General features: G+C 36.2%; 1 long non-coding RNA gene across 1 annotated transcript in view; it reads left to right on the forward strand.

Moving 5' to 3' along the window:
• LOC132050386 (uncharacterized) overlaps positions 1–9,478 on the forward strand; it is a 15,365-nt gene extending 5,887 nt beyond the window's left edge. Inside the window, exon 3 of the long non-coding RNA XR_009413400.1 lies at positions 9,162–9,478. This is a non-coding gene — a long non-coding RNA (uncharacterized LOC132050386). The remainder of the gene's footprint in view (positions 1–9,161) is intronic.
• The last annotated feature ends 287 nt before the right edge of the window (positions 9,479–9,765 follow it).

Below are 9,765 nucleotides of genomic sequence, written 5' to 3' on the forward strand. Positions count from 1 at the left end.
CGGAAATAACTTTTGCTTGACTGTTTCGTATTGTTGTTTTTTTTTTGCTTATAATCGTTTTGTAATGTATAGACAAAACAAAATACCTTTTGTATCATGAACTACGCAATGACCTGATTTCCCCACCGTGGGATACGTAGGCAGTCCATCTGGGACCCGGTCGCTTTATTAGTAAAAACCAAAAGTCCACTGTTTTTTATTCTGAACTACATTCGACTTGAATTCCTGTTGCAATAGGATACGTAGGCGCTTTTTGAGCTCGGTCACATCAAAAAATAAACCCAAGAAAGCCCCTAGGAAGCCTCAGAGATAAGACTTCACAAAAAGGCAAGGACTACTGCACGCTCGACTGGGGAAAATTTTTTGAGAGGATCTCAAAAATTCGTGCCGTCAATCCACTAAAAAAATCAGCCAACCCATAACTTTAAACTAGGGCAAAAATTTTGAGGTTTTCGAAAGATTCGGCATGAGAATTTGTAGACCGAAATTTAAACTGGGGCAAAAGTTTTGAGAAAAGGTCTCAAAAATTTCGCGGAAGAAAGGATCTCCCTCATTCAAAGCGCATGAAAATGCTTTTATTTTTCCACAAATTAGATACCCTTATGGTGGCATTACAAAAATGATTTTTCTGCATAATGAGAGTAGGCCTATTTTTCGAATACAAGAGCTAAAGGGCTTTCAGGTCCAGAAAGTCAAGGATGCGATAGCGCTGGCAGCACAAATCAACTTGAAATAGGAAAAACTAACCCATTTTTGATGCAAGTCCCAGAACATCAGAAGATGATCCTTTTTCTAACCTTGCTTCATGTGCAGGAAACGTTTGGCTAAAGAAAGTCCAGACCACTGCTGAGATCCGGCTTTCGGAATGTACGAAGGCTATAAAGTTTCAACTACCACCAAGGACAAAAGCCATAAGGCTAAGGAAAAATCACAATATCATGAGGGTTAAGTATCCAGCTGCTAGGGCTAGGAAAAGATCAAAAGCCATAAGGGCAAAATATCTAGCGACGAGGGCTATAAAAGATCAAAGCATAAGGGCAAAATACATAGCCGCGAGGGCTATAAAAGGATGGAAAGGCCACGGGAGAAAAATATTAAGCCACAATGGGTATGAAATGACTGGAAGCTGCCACAATGGCAAATGTTTGGCCAGAAGGGCCGTAGTAAAACAATACGACATATTCGACCAAGAGGATCACAACCTAAAGAAAGACGATTCAGCCGAAGGGGCTATCTATGTCATTCACATCACTTTTCTTATCCACCAAGAGGGCCATTGCATATCTATTTTCCTGCTGCGAAGAAGGTCATTTCATATCTATTTTCCTGCTGCAAAGAGGGCCATTGCCTATCTATTTTCCTGCTGCCATGAGAGCCATTCATACAAACATGCCAAGAGGTTCATTCATACAAGCATGCTAAGAGGGCCATTCATACAACCTTACTAAGAGGTCCATTCATACAACCTTGCTAAAAGGTCCATTCATACAAGCATGCCAAGAGGGCCATTCATACAAACATGCCAAGAGGGCCATTCATACAAACATGCTAAGAGCGCCATTCACATAAACGTATCAAGAGGGCATTTATTTCAATTGCCAAGAAGGAAAGGCATATAAATTGTTGGATATAGCAAGACCACAAAGCGATATGAAATCGGTCAGGAGATTGTAGTATTCGCTCAAATGACAAGACAATGTAAATACGGTCAGATAACCGCAGTATTCGTCATCCAAAAATCAACATTACTTAGCAGATGGAAGCAGATTTGTTAGCGGCCAAAGAGTAGGTCGATCAAATCAAATCCAAACAGATTGCGGAGCAAACATGAAACTTTTTCTTACGCAGCCGGTCGAGATAGGGTGCCCATGAGAATCAAGCTCTCCGGCCAGGACTTGGAAGATCACTCCTCACCATGCTCAGCCACACAAAACTGCTTATTTTCTTATGTGCTTTGTCTATTTTTATTATTCCGTAACCGGTCGGACACACACCGGAACACACAAAGGCCTTCCCGCATAAGGGATATCCCTTTCCTCCGATTGAATTGAACTATAAGTGACTTGATTCCTAAGAACAGGGATATGTAGGCGAACTCAATGTTAGAGAGTCAGTCACACTCTTACAAATCACACCGGACTTCCTAGCTTGACAGCCGGAAGATCTAAGAATTTGCTTTAAATGCATTTAGAAGTCACGATTGAGTCAAAATACAAATGGCCTGAATTCTCATGTAACCTGAGATATGTAGGAAACCCAAAGACCCGGGTCGGCCATATATTTTGAAAATTGCATAAAGCAAGTGATAAATATTGGAGTAGGTTAGTCAAAAATTAGAGTTAGTTAAATTTCGTTGCTTAGTGATGGTTTTACCATCCCGAACACCGAAAAGGCAGTTGTTGATACCTAATTTTTGACCTCCTGCAATTTATTTTAAACTCCTAGAGTATATAATAAAGTGAAGTAGGCATTGTTAGAAGCCAAAATGATTTTTGAAAACTATTTAGACAATATTCTATCCCTTTATTAGGTAGAATAATTCCTATAAATATTAAAATCATTTTGAAAATTAATTCCCATATATTTAGATTAATATTAGCATTATCAGGAAAACTAAAATAGTTCACTTCTTTTTAAAATTCAAAGAAAATTGGATATTTAAAATAAATACTCAATTTTACAATTTAATTTTCTGCATAAATGGGTCATTATGATTTAAATATAATTACCATTGAATTAATCAAATGGATAATATTTTTGTTTAATTAAAATGACCAAACCTATGGTTATTTTTAATTAAGGTCGTTATTTATAATTTTAAGAATTTAGTTAGTAAGTTAATTTATTTAAGTATTTATTTCCTTTAAAAAATAGCCCAACTAAGTGGGACATTATTTTGGGGTTATTTCATTGAATCTTTTTATATACTCAAGAAAATCCGTGAATATACATATATATACATAGGTATACTTGTGTATATACATATACACATGTATACTGCGTACACACACAGACACAGATATATATATAGACACACACACACACACACACATATACATAGTGGGCCAAAAGGGTCATTTTCTAAAATGGCCGGGTTCGGTCCTTAACCCGACCCAGTCTAATAAAACATAAAAGGGATGAAGCCATTAGCCAAACAGCCCTAGAGGGGCATTCTCGTCTCATTTTCTAGGGTTTCGATGAAACCCTTGCGCCGCCAGTAGGCGACGTCACCTATATTGGTCATTTGTGGTTCCTAAAGCGGTAAAAGGCAGGTACGGTGCCTTTTACGCAGTGTGGTTCTACCATTTTGGGAAAAACATTTTTGGCTTCACCTCTTTTATCCACGTTGCGATCCAAACACGATATATTCATATTTATTTTCACTATTTTTATTCTCCGTTTCGTGTGATAACGGTCAAACACTGCTGTAGTTTTAATTACTTTTGTTTTGTTGTGGATTTGAATAGACGAAATCTATTGATTCAAAATATTTTTGAAGGATCGACAGATCCAGAGTGAAATCCGACCTTTCATTTGGTATTTGACTTTATTTTAACTATTGATTGTTGTTTCATGTAACAAGCATTGAATTTTTTTTACATATCCCACATCAGTGGGGATGAGGTTTTTTTATTTATTTAGGGGTTCTATTTCTACAAATAGAACCCAATTTGGTGTTTGACAAAAAAGAGGAAGCAACTGAAAATCTCTTTGTTTGAAAAACAATCTGAATACCTAGGGTTTTCTAGCTTATTGCTTAAAAACCTTTAATTTTTGGATTGACTTTAAGTTTTAAAGTATTATAAGTGTGTGCGGTTGAGTGTGGAGGAGAAAGCTCTTAGGTTCATTCTCTTGAAAATTTTACCCCAGGTAACCCCTGTTCTTATTTGATTACATTTTTTTAGTTATGTTAGTTTAAATTCCTGTTTGGGTTATATTATTTGTCCTTTTAGTTTGCTGTGGCAGTTCATTTGTACATTAGTATGATTTTAGTGTAATGATTCTTATGTTTCAATGCTAGGATAATAGTAAATTATGATATTAGTATAATAATTCATTAATTTAGCTTAAGTTCAAGATAATGTGTTTTCATTAAATATATAGTGACTAGGATTTTACCTTAATCAAATTATTTTGAATATCCCTCTCTTTAGTTTAAGTTGTTTGGGGCTATTTGATGATTTTACATGAGCCCGGTTTTCTGCCGTTTTGTTAGTACGAAGTAATCTTTTCCAAATGAACCTCATTATTGTTTTTAAAAGATATTTGATTACATTAATTTATTCAGATCACCTATATATAGACATGAAAATAACTAAGTAATCTTCTAGTCTATAAATGTTGCTTATACTGATTTCTTTGTGATATAGTTAATTTATGAAACCTGTGTGCTTGTTGCTGGACCATGGCAAGCTATGTTTTCTAAACTAGTAAACAACGAATCTTGATTGATCTTCATTTACTGTCCTATGTTAATAGTTTGGTGCTTGTGTCCCTTAAGATGAGGATATATGAATGAAAGTTGGGTTTTGATTCTAATATAAGATTACCTTAAGTTAAATTCACAACTAATTGGTAGATTTAAGTTAAAACCTTAACCTATAGAACTTGTTGTTTTAAAAGAGGAATCTGGATTTTGTAGGAATTGATTTGATTTGAAAGAACCTAAAAATACATAGGTATTTCTAAAAATGATTTTTTTAAAATTTTAAACTCTCTGGTAATTGGGAATTGGTTCAGTTGAGATCTTACACTAAACTTGGCTACTTCAATCAATGTAATTGGTTGTTTAAACTTACAATGATTTCAAAAGATTAGGAACTTCATGAAACCTGTCCAAGCAACTTTAACTATAGACTTATTCTTTTTTCTCTGAGAATCTGTTTGATTTAAACTCTACATAATGTTGGAATTTTTGGAAAGAAGTTAACTGATTGACTAAGTTAAACCATGTTTTGCTAATTTGCTTAACTTATAAGGTGATTCCTAAGTGACTATGTGGGTACTCCTGATTTAAAATGATTTATAAGGTACAAATTGATCAGCTATAATTGAGTTCATAAGTTTAGACTGATCCTGGATATTAAGCTTATGTGACTGTGCATTGAACTTGTGTCTCACCTACAAAGAAATTGTGGTTCATTTTAAAAGACTTTAGCTTAAAATAGAGCTTCGTAAGTCCATGGTTTGCCTATTTTATGTAAACTTTGCTTAAATCAAGTCTGGTAAGTTGTGGAATACCTGCTTATTTGTTTGAAAACACAGGATGACCCATTTCAGTCCATTTAGCTATAAGGAACCAGTTAGTGATGATTTGTGTAGTCCTTTGGAAGTAGGTACTTAAGTTAGATGACTATGCTTATGTGTTCTTTACTGAAAATGTAAAAAAAATGAAATGTTAGTCTTCACATGTTGGCTTTAAGTATAAACTGATTGCCTTTATACTTGAGAATGATTTTAAGGTTGATTCCTGGATAAATTTACTTTTGGTTTAAGATTTATAATTCCTTGTAGTATCACCTATCCTAGCATTATACAACACTTGAGTTGATTTTTTTCTACTTTGATTCATAACTGTCTTGTACCTCTTTGAGTATATTGTCCCTTGTTTTCTTTGATAAGTGATTTAGTAAAACCCCGTCTCAATAAGACTTTACACTCGAGTAATTAAATAGCTAAAATAGGTGATATACAGTTTCGTATTAAGGTGTGTTTGGCATGACAACTAATATACACTACAGTCTCCTATGTATACTGTTAAATTGTACATAAGTAAGGAGGTTAAATAGTATATGGGGATTAAGCTTGAGCCTCCCCTGATGTCTGCCATGTCTGGGGTTCCTAGAAACCTCTTGAATCTTGTGCGACATTAGGAAGAAGGAGGTAAAAACTTTCCTTTTATACTATTTTTACATCTTTATGGGTGTATATCAATAGTATATTGGAGATATAGGTGTATATTGATTGGTATGATGCTATTCTTTCCCATTGTGTTATACTTTAAAAGGAAATGTAATGACCCATTTTGTCGTTATCGTGATGCTCTATTTTTTCCCTCGTTGACCCGTTCCTGAGTCTCGTTAGAACTATTTTGACTTGATAAGATAGTAGGCATGACTTCCTAGGCATCGTTTTAGGCTTTGGAATGTTTTCTAGAAAAAATTGGCTTTAAGTGAAAACGGTAGCCGGGAGTTGACCTTTGGGTGAACAGATTTTTTTTTGAAAATTCATCGATTTCGAGAGGTCTGAATGACCATTTGTGATTGATTGGTGGGTTTGGTTCGGGTCCTAATGCACTCAGTTGTGTTTTGGGACTTGGGTTGGAAAGTTCATATTTAGGCCGTCGGGGGTTGATGTGGTCAATGAAGCCTCCGTTGGAAATTTTGAGCCCGTGAGTACGTTCGTAGAGCATTTTTATGTATATCTGCATATTTGGTTTGTGTTCGGGAGGTTCCCGGATTGTTCCAGGTGTCGTTTCCAAGTAAGGATGGCCGCTGCAGTGCTACAGCGGTAAGGGCGACTGTCGGAGCGATTTTGACGAGCTGTTTTTATGTTTTAAAGCCTCCAAAAACCCTTATTTCCTCCCATAACTTCTATTATATTTTCTTACCAGCTTGGAGGCGACTTGAGGGGTTTATGGTCAGACTTCTCTTGGAAGTAAGTTCTATAATTCTAATCTCTTCTATTTTCCTTCCTAAGTAAGAATCATGCTAGAAATTCCTAGAAGCTTAAGATTAAAAGAGGGTTGATGGGGTTTTTCATAACAGGGTTTTAAAAATGATTTTGATTCCTAAGTTATGGTTAAATGTTGTTGTTCATGCTACATAATGTCATATCTAGGCTTGTTAATCTTCGATTCTAGAGTTGATTTTCACAAATTGAAGTTAGGGTTCTTAGACCCAAATTTGGGGGGTTTTCATATTAATGATGATTTTGAGAATTAATTGAGTATTCGTATAATTAAAGTAATAGGCTTTGACCTTTTGGCATTGAATTTGGTATTTTGGTCGTAAAATTCCCGTTTTGCCCTTGCGACCCGTTTTTCCTAAATTAAGGGTTGAAATTTGACTCGAATAGAAAGTAGCCAATATGGGTATCATTATTCATGGTTTCTTACATATAATTCATATGTGATAGAGTTTGATTATTTGGAGACGCTTCAAAAGACAAGGCAACCTGTGGGTTGATGACACCTGTTCGGCTGCCAGGTAGGTTATGGCTTCCCTTTCGCTAGACTCCGGTTAGTTTTTCATATTCATGTAATATAAGGAATGGAGAATGCATATGTAGAAATTGGAGATTTTGGATGGAATCCTAGGATGGTATTGATGTGTCATTGTGTGTTCGGGCTTGTGGCTTGTAGATTCTTTAGGATGTATGATGCGGCTTTCTTGAATATCGGTGGATTTTATGTGACTTGGGAGTAGTAGGTGATATCTATTTTCTGTGTCTAATGATGAGAATTCCCGTAATATGTGATTATTTGTGTTATGCCATTAATAGTGAATCTAATTGGTAAATGGAAGGATAAAATGCATTAACGATTGTGACTGAGTTCTAGATTGATTTGTGACGAATGATTGTGAGTGTAGGGTGAGATTACTTGTTCTAAGCTAATAGGCTGATTTAGGGAAGTGGTAATAATGTATATCGATTTGATTAACTTGTTGTGTGTTTGGGACTAGTCACCCCATTGTATTGTAATTTAATTGTTCTATTGTGCCAGCTTTATGCCATGAGTTGTTGATAAATATTGAATTTTGTTATCGTCTTGATTACGATATTGTTGGCATACCCATTGTTGGTATTTGTGATTCAGATATATTGTTGGCCTACTTACTGTTGGTATTTGTGATTCGGATATATTGTTGGCATACCCACTGTTGGTATTTGTGATTCGGATATATTGTTGGCATACCCAGTATTGGTATTTGTGATTCAGATAGATTGGTGGCATACCTACTGTTGGTATTTGTGATTTGGATATATTGTTGGCATACCCACTGTTGGTATTTGTGATTCGGATATATTGTTGGCATACCCACTGTTGGTATTTGTGATTCGGATATATTGTTAGCATACCCACTATTGGTATTTGTGATTCGGATATATTGTTGGCATACCCACTGTTGATATTTGTGATTTGGATATATTGTTGGCATACCCGAGTGTTGGTACTTGTTATACTGATCAGACTATTGATGTTGACCCATGCATTGCATACATTCTCATCCATTCATGATACATTGTTGATTTCCTGATTATAATGGATAAAACTCTTTTACTTGAGTGATGTGAGATGACCGATGTCCGATGTTCATCCTGGAATCGTTGATTGAGTGAAGTTGATACGTGATAAAACTCTTTTACCTGAGTGACGTGTGATGGCCGATATCCGGTGTTAGTTCTGGAATCGTTGATTGCATGGCCAATATCCGATGTTAGTTCCGTAATCGTTGATAGTTCGTGGACACCGCGGGTCCCCTAGAGTGCTACCGGTGAGAATCCCTCTGTGGGCAAAGATTTGGGACGGGTGGCACTTAGACTTCGCGAGTCATACTGGGTTGTGCTACCGAGACGTCGATATTTTCGTCCGGAGTACATGTGTACACAACATTGGCATGACATTGCATTTGCATTCATACATCATTGCATTGCATTATGGCTTGTTTGAGATAATTTGGTGTTTACCCGTGATGTTGGATTCAGATTGATATATTGAGACTTGACACAATTGGGATTAGATGCTACTTGGCAATGATGTATACTTGTCTTCGATTATCTGTGGCTTTTACTGGTTGGTTTGTCTATGTGAATCATTTGTAGGATCAGTTGTATGTTTGGCCTCTAAAGGATGTAGAGTAAAGATATCATAGTGAAGAGTCGACACCTAGACTAAAAACGAATGGTATTAATGATATATGATTATCGTGATATTGTGGTGGATCTGGCTTGTGGTTATTAGCGGAAGGTGAATGAGTTAAAAGTCTTGGTGTCATATTATGCGGGAAATAGATATAGGACGTGATTTAATTGCTGACCATGTTTATTTGTGACTTCTTTTACTAATATGTGTCTCTAACCATTGTCGGCCTATGATACTTACCCAGCACTCATTGATTGTACTGATATTGCTCTTGCTACACCCTTTTCGGGTGTAGAGTGTTTCAGGTGATTGATTGCAACATGTTCGGAGATGTGCGGTGCCTAATCTAAAGGCCTCATCCCATTTTATTTCGGGATGGAGGTTGAGTTTTATAGTGTTGTTGTAATCCGTATCATTTAGCTGCTCTTGTACGAGTCTAGACCAGGTTGTGGGAACCTGAAAAGAGTCTTCATTTATTTAACGGTTGTAAATATTCTCAAATTTGGAGTTTATTAGTTAATGATTTCAGCTGTTAATTGTAATTAGTTATTGGAATATTCAAATTGTCTTTACTTGATTAATGTGGTATTTATTGAGGGTTCGCCTACCAAGAAGGGAAAGGTAGGTACCCGCGCTATCCGAAATTGGGTCGTGACAAGTTTGTATCAGAGCCCAGGTTACCAATCTACTAGGTACAAGAGCGAATGTGTAATGGAGTCTCATGGAATGGTACGGAGATGCCCTGTACCCATCCGCGAGAGGCTATTAGACATCGTAGGAAAAACTCCTTTCATTCCTTCTATTCATGCTACTTCGGTCAAATTGGTATCTCGGCGAGTCCAATTGGTATCTAGATGAATCCAATTAGTATCTGTGTATCCTTATTTTATCCTCTCTCG

Source organism: Lycium ferocissimum, chromosome 3, assembly GCF_029784015.1.
Source record: "Lycium ferocissimum isolate CSIRO_LF1 chromosome 3, AGI_CSIRO_Lferr_CH_V1, whole genome shotgun sequence".
Taxonomy (NCBI): Eukaryota; Viridiplantae; Streptophyta; class Magnoliopsida; order Solanales; family Solanaceae; genus Lycium; species Lycium ferocissimum.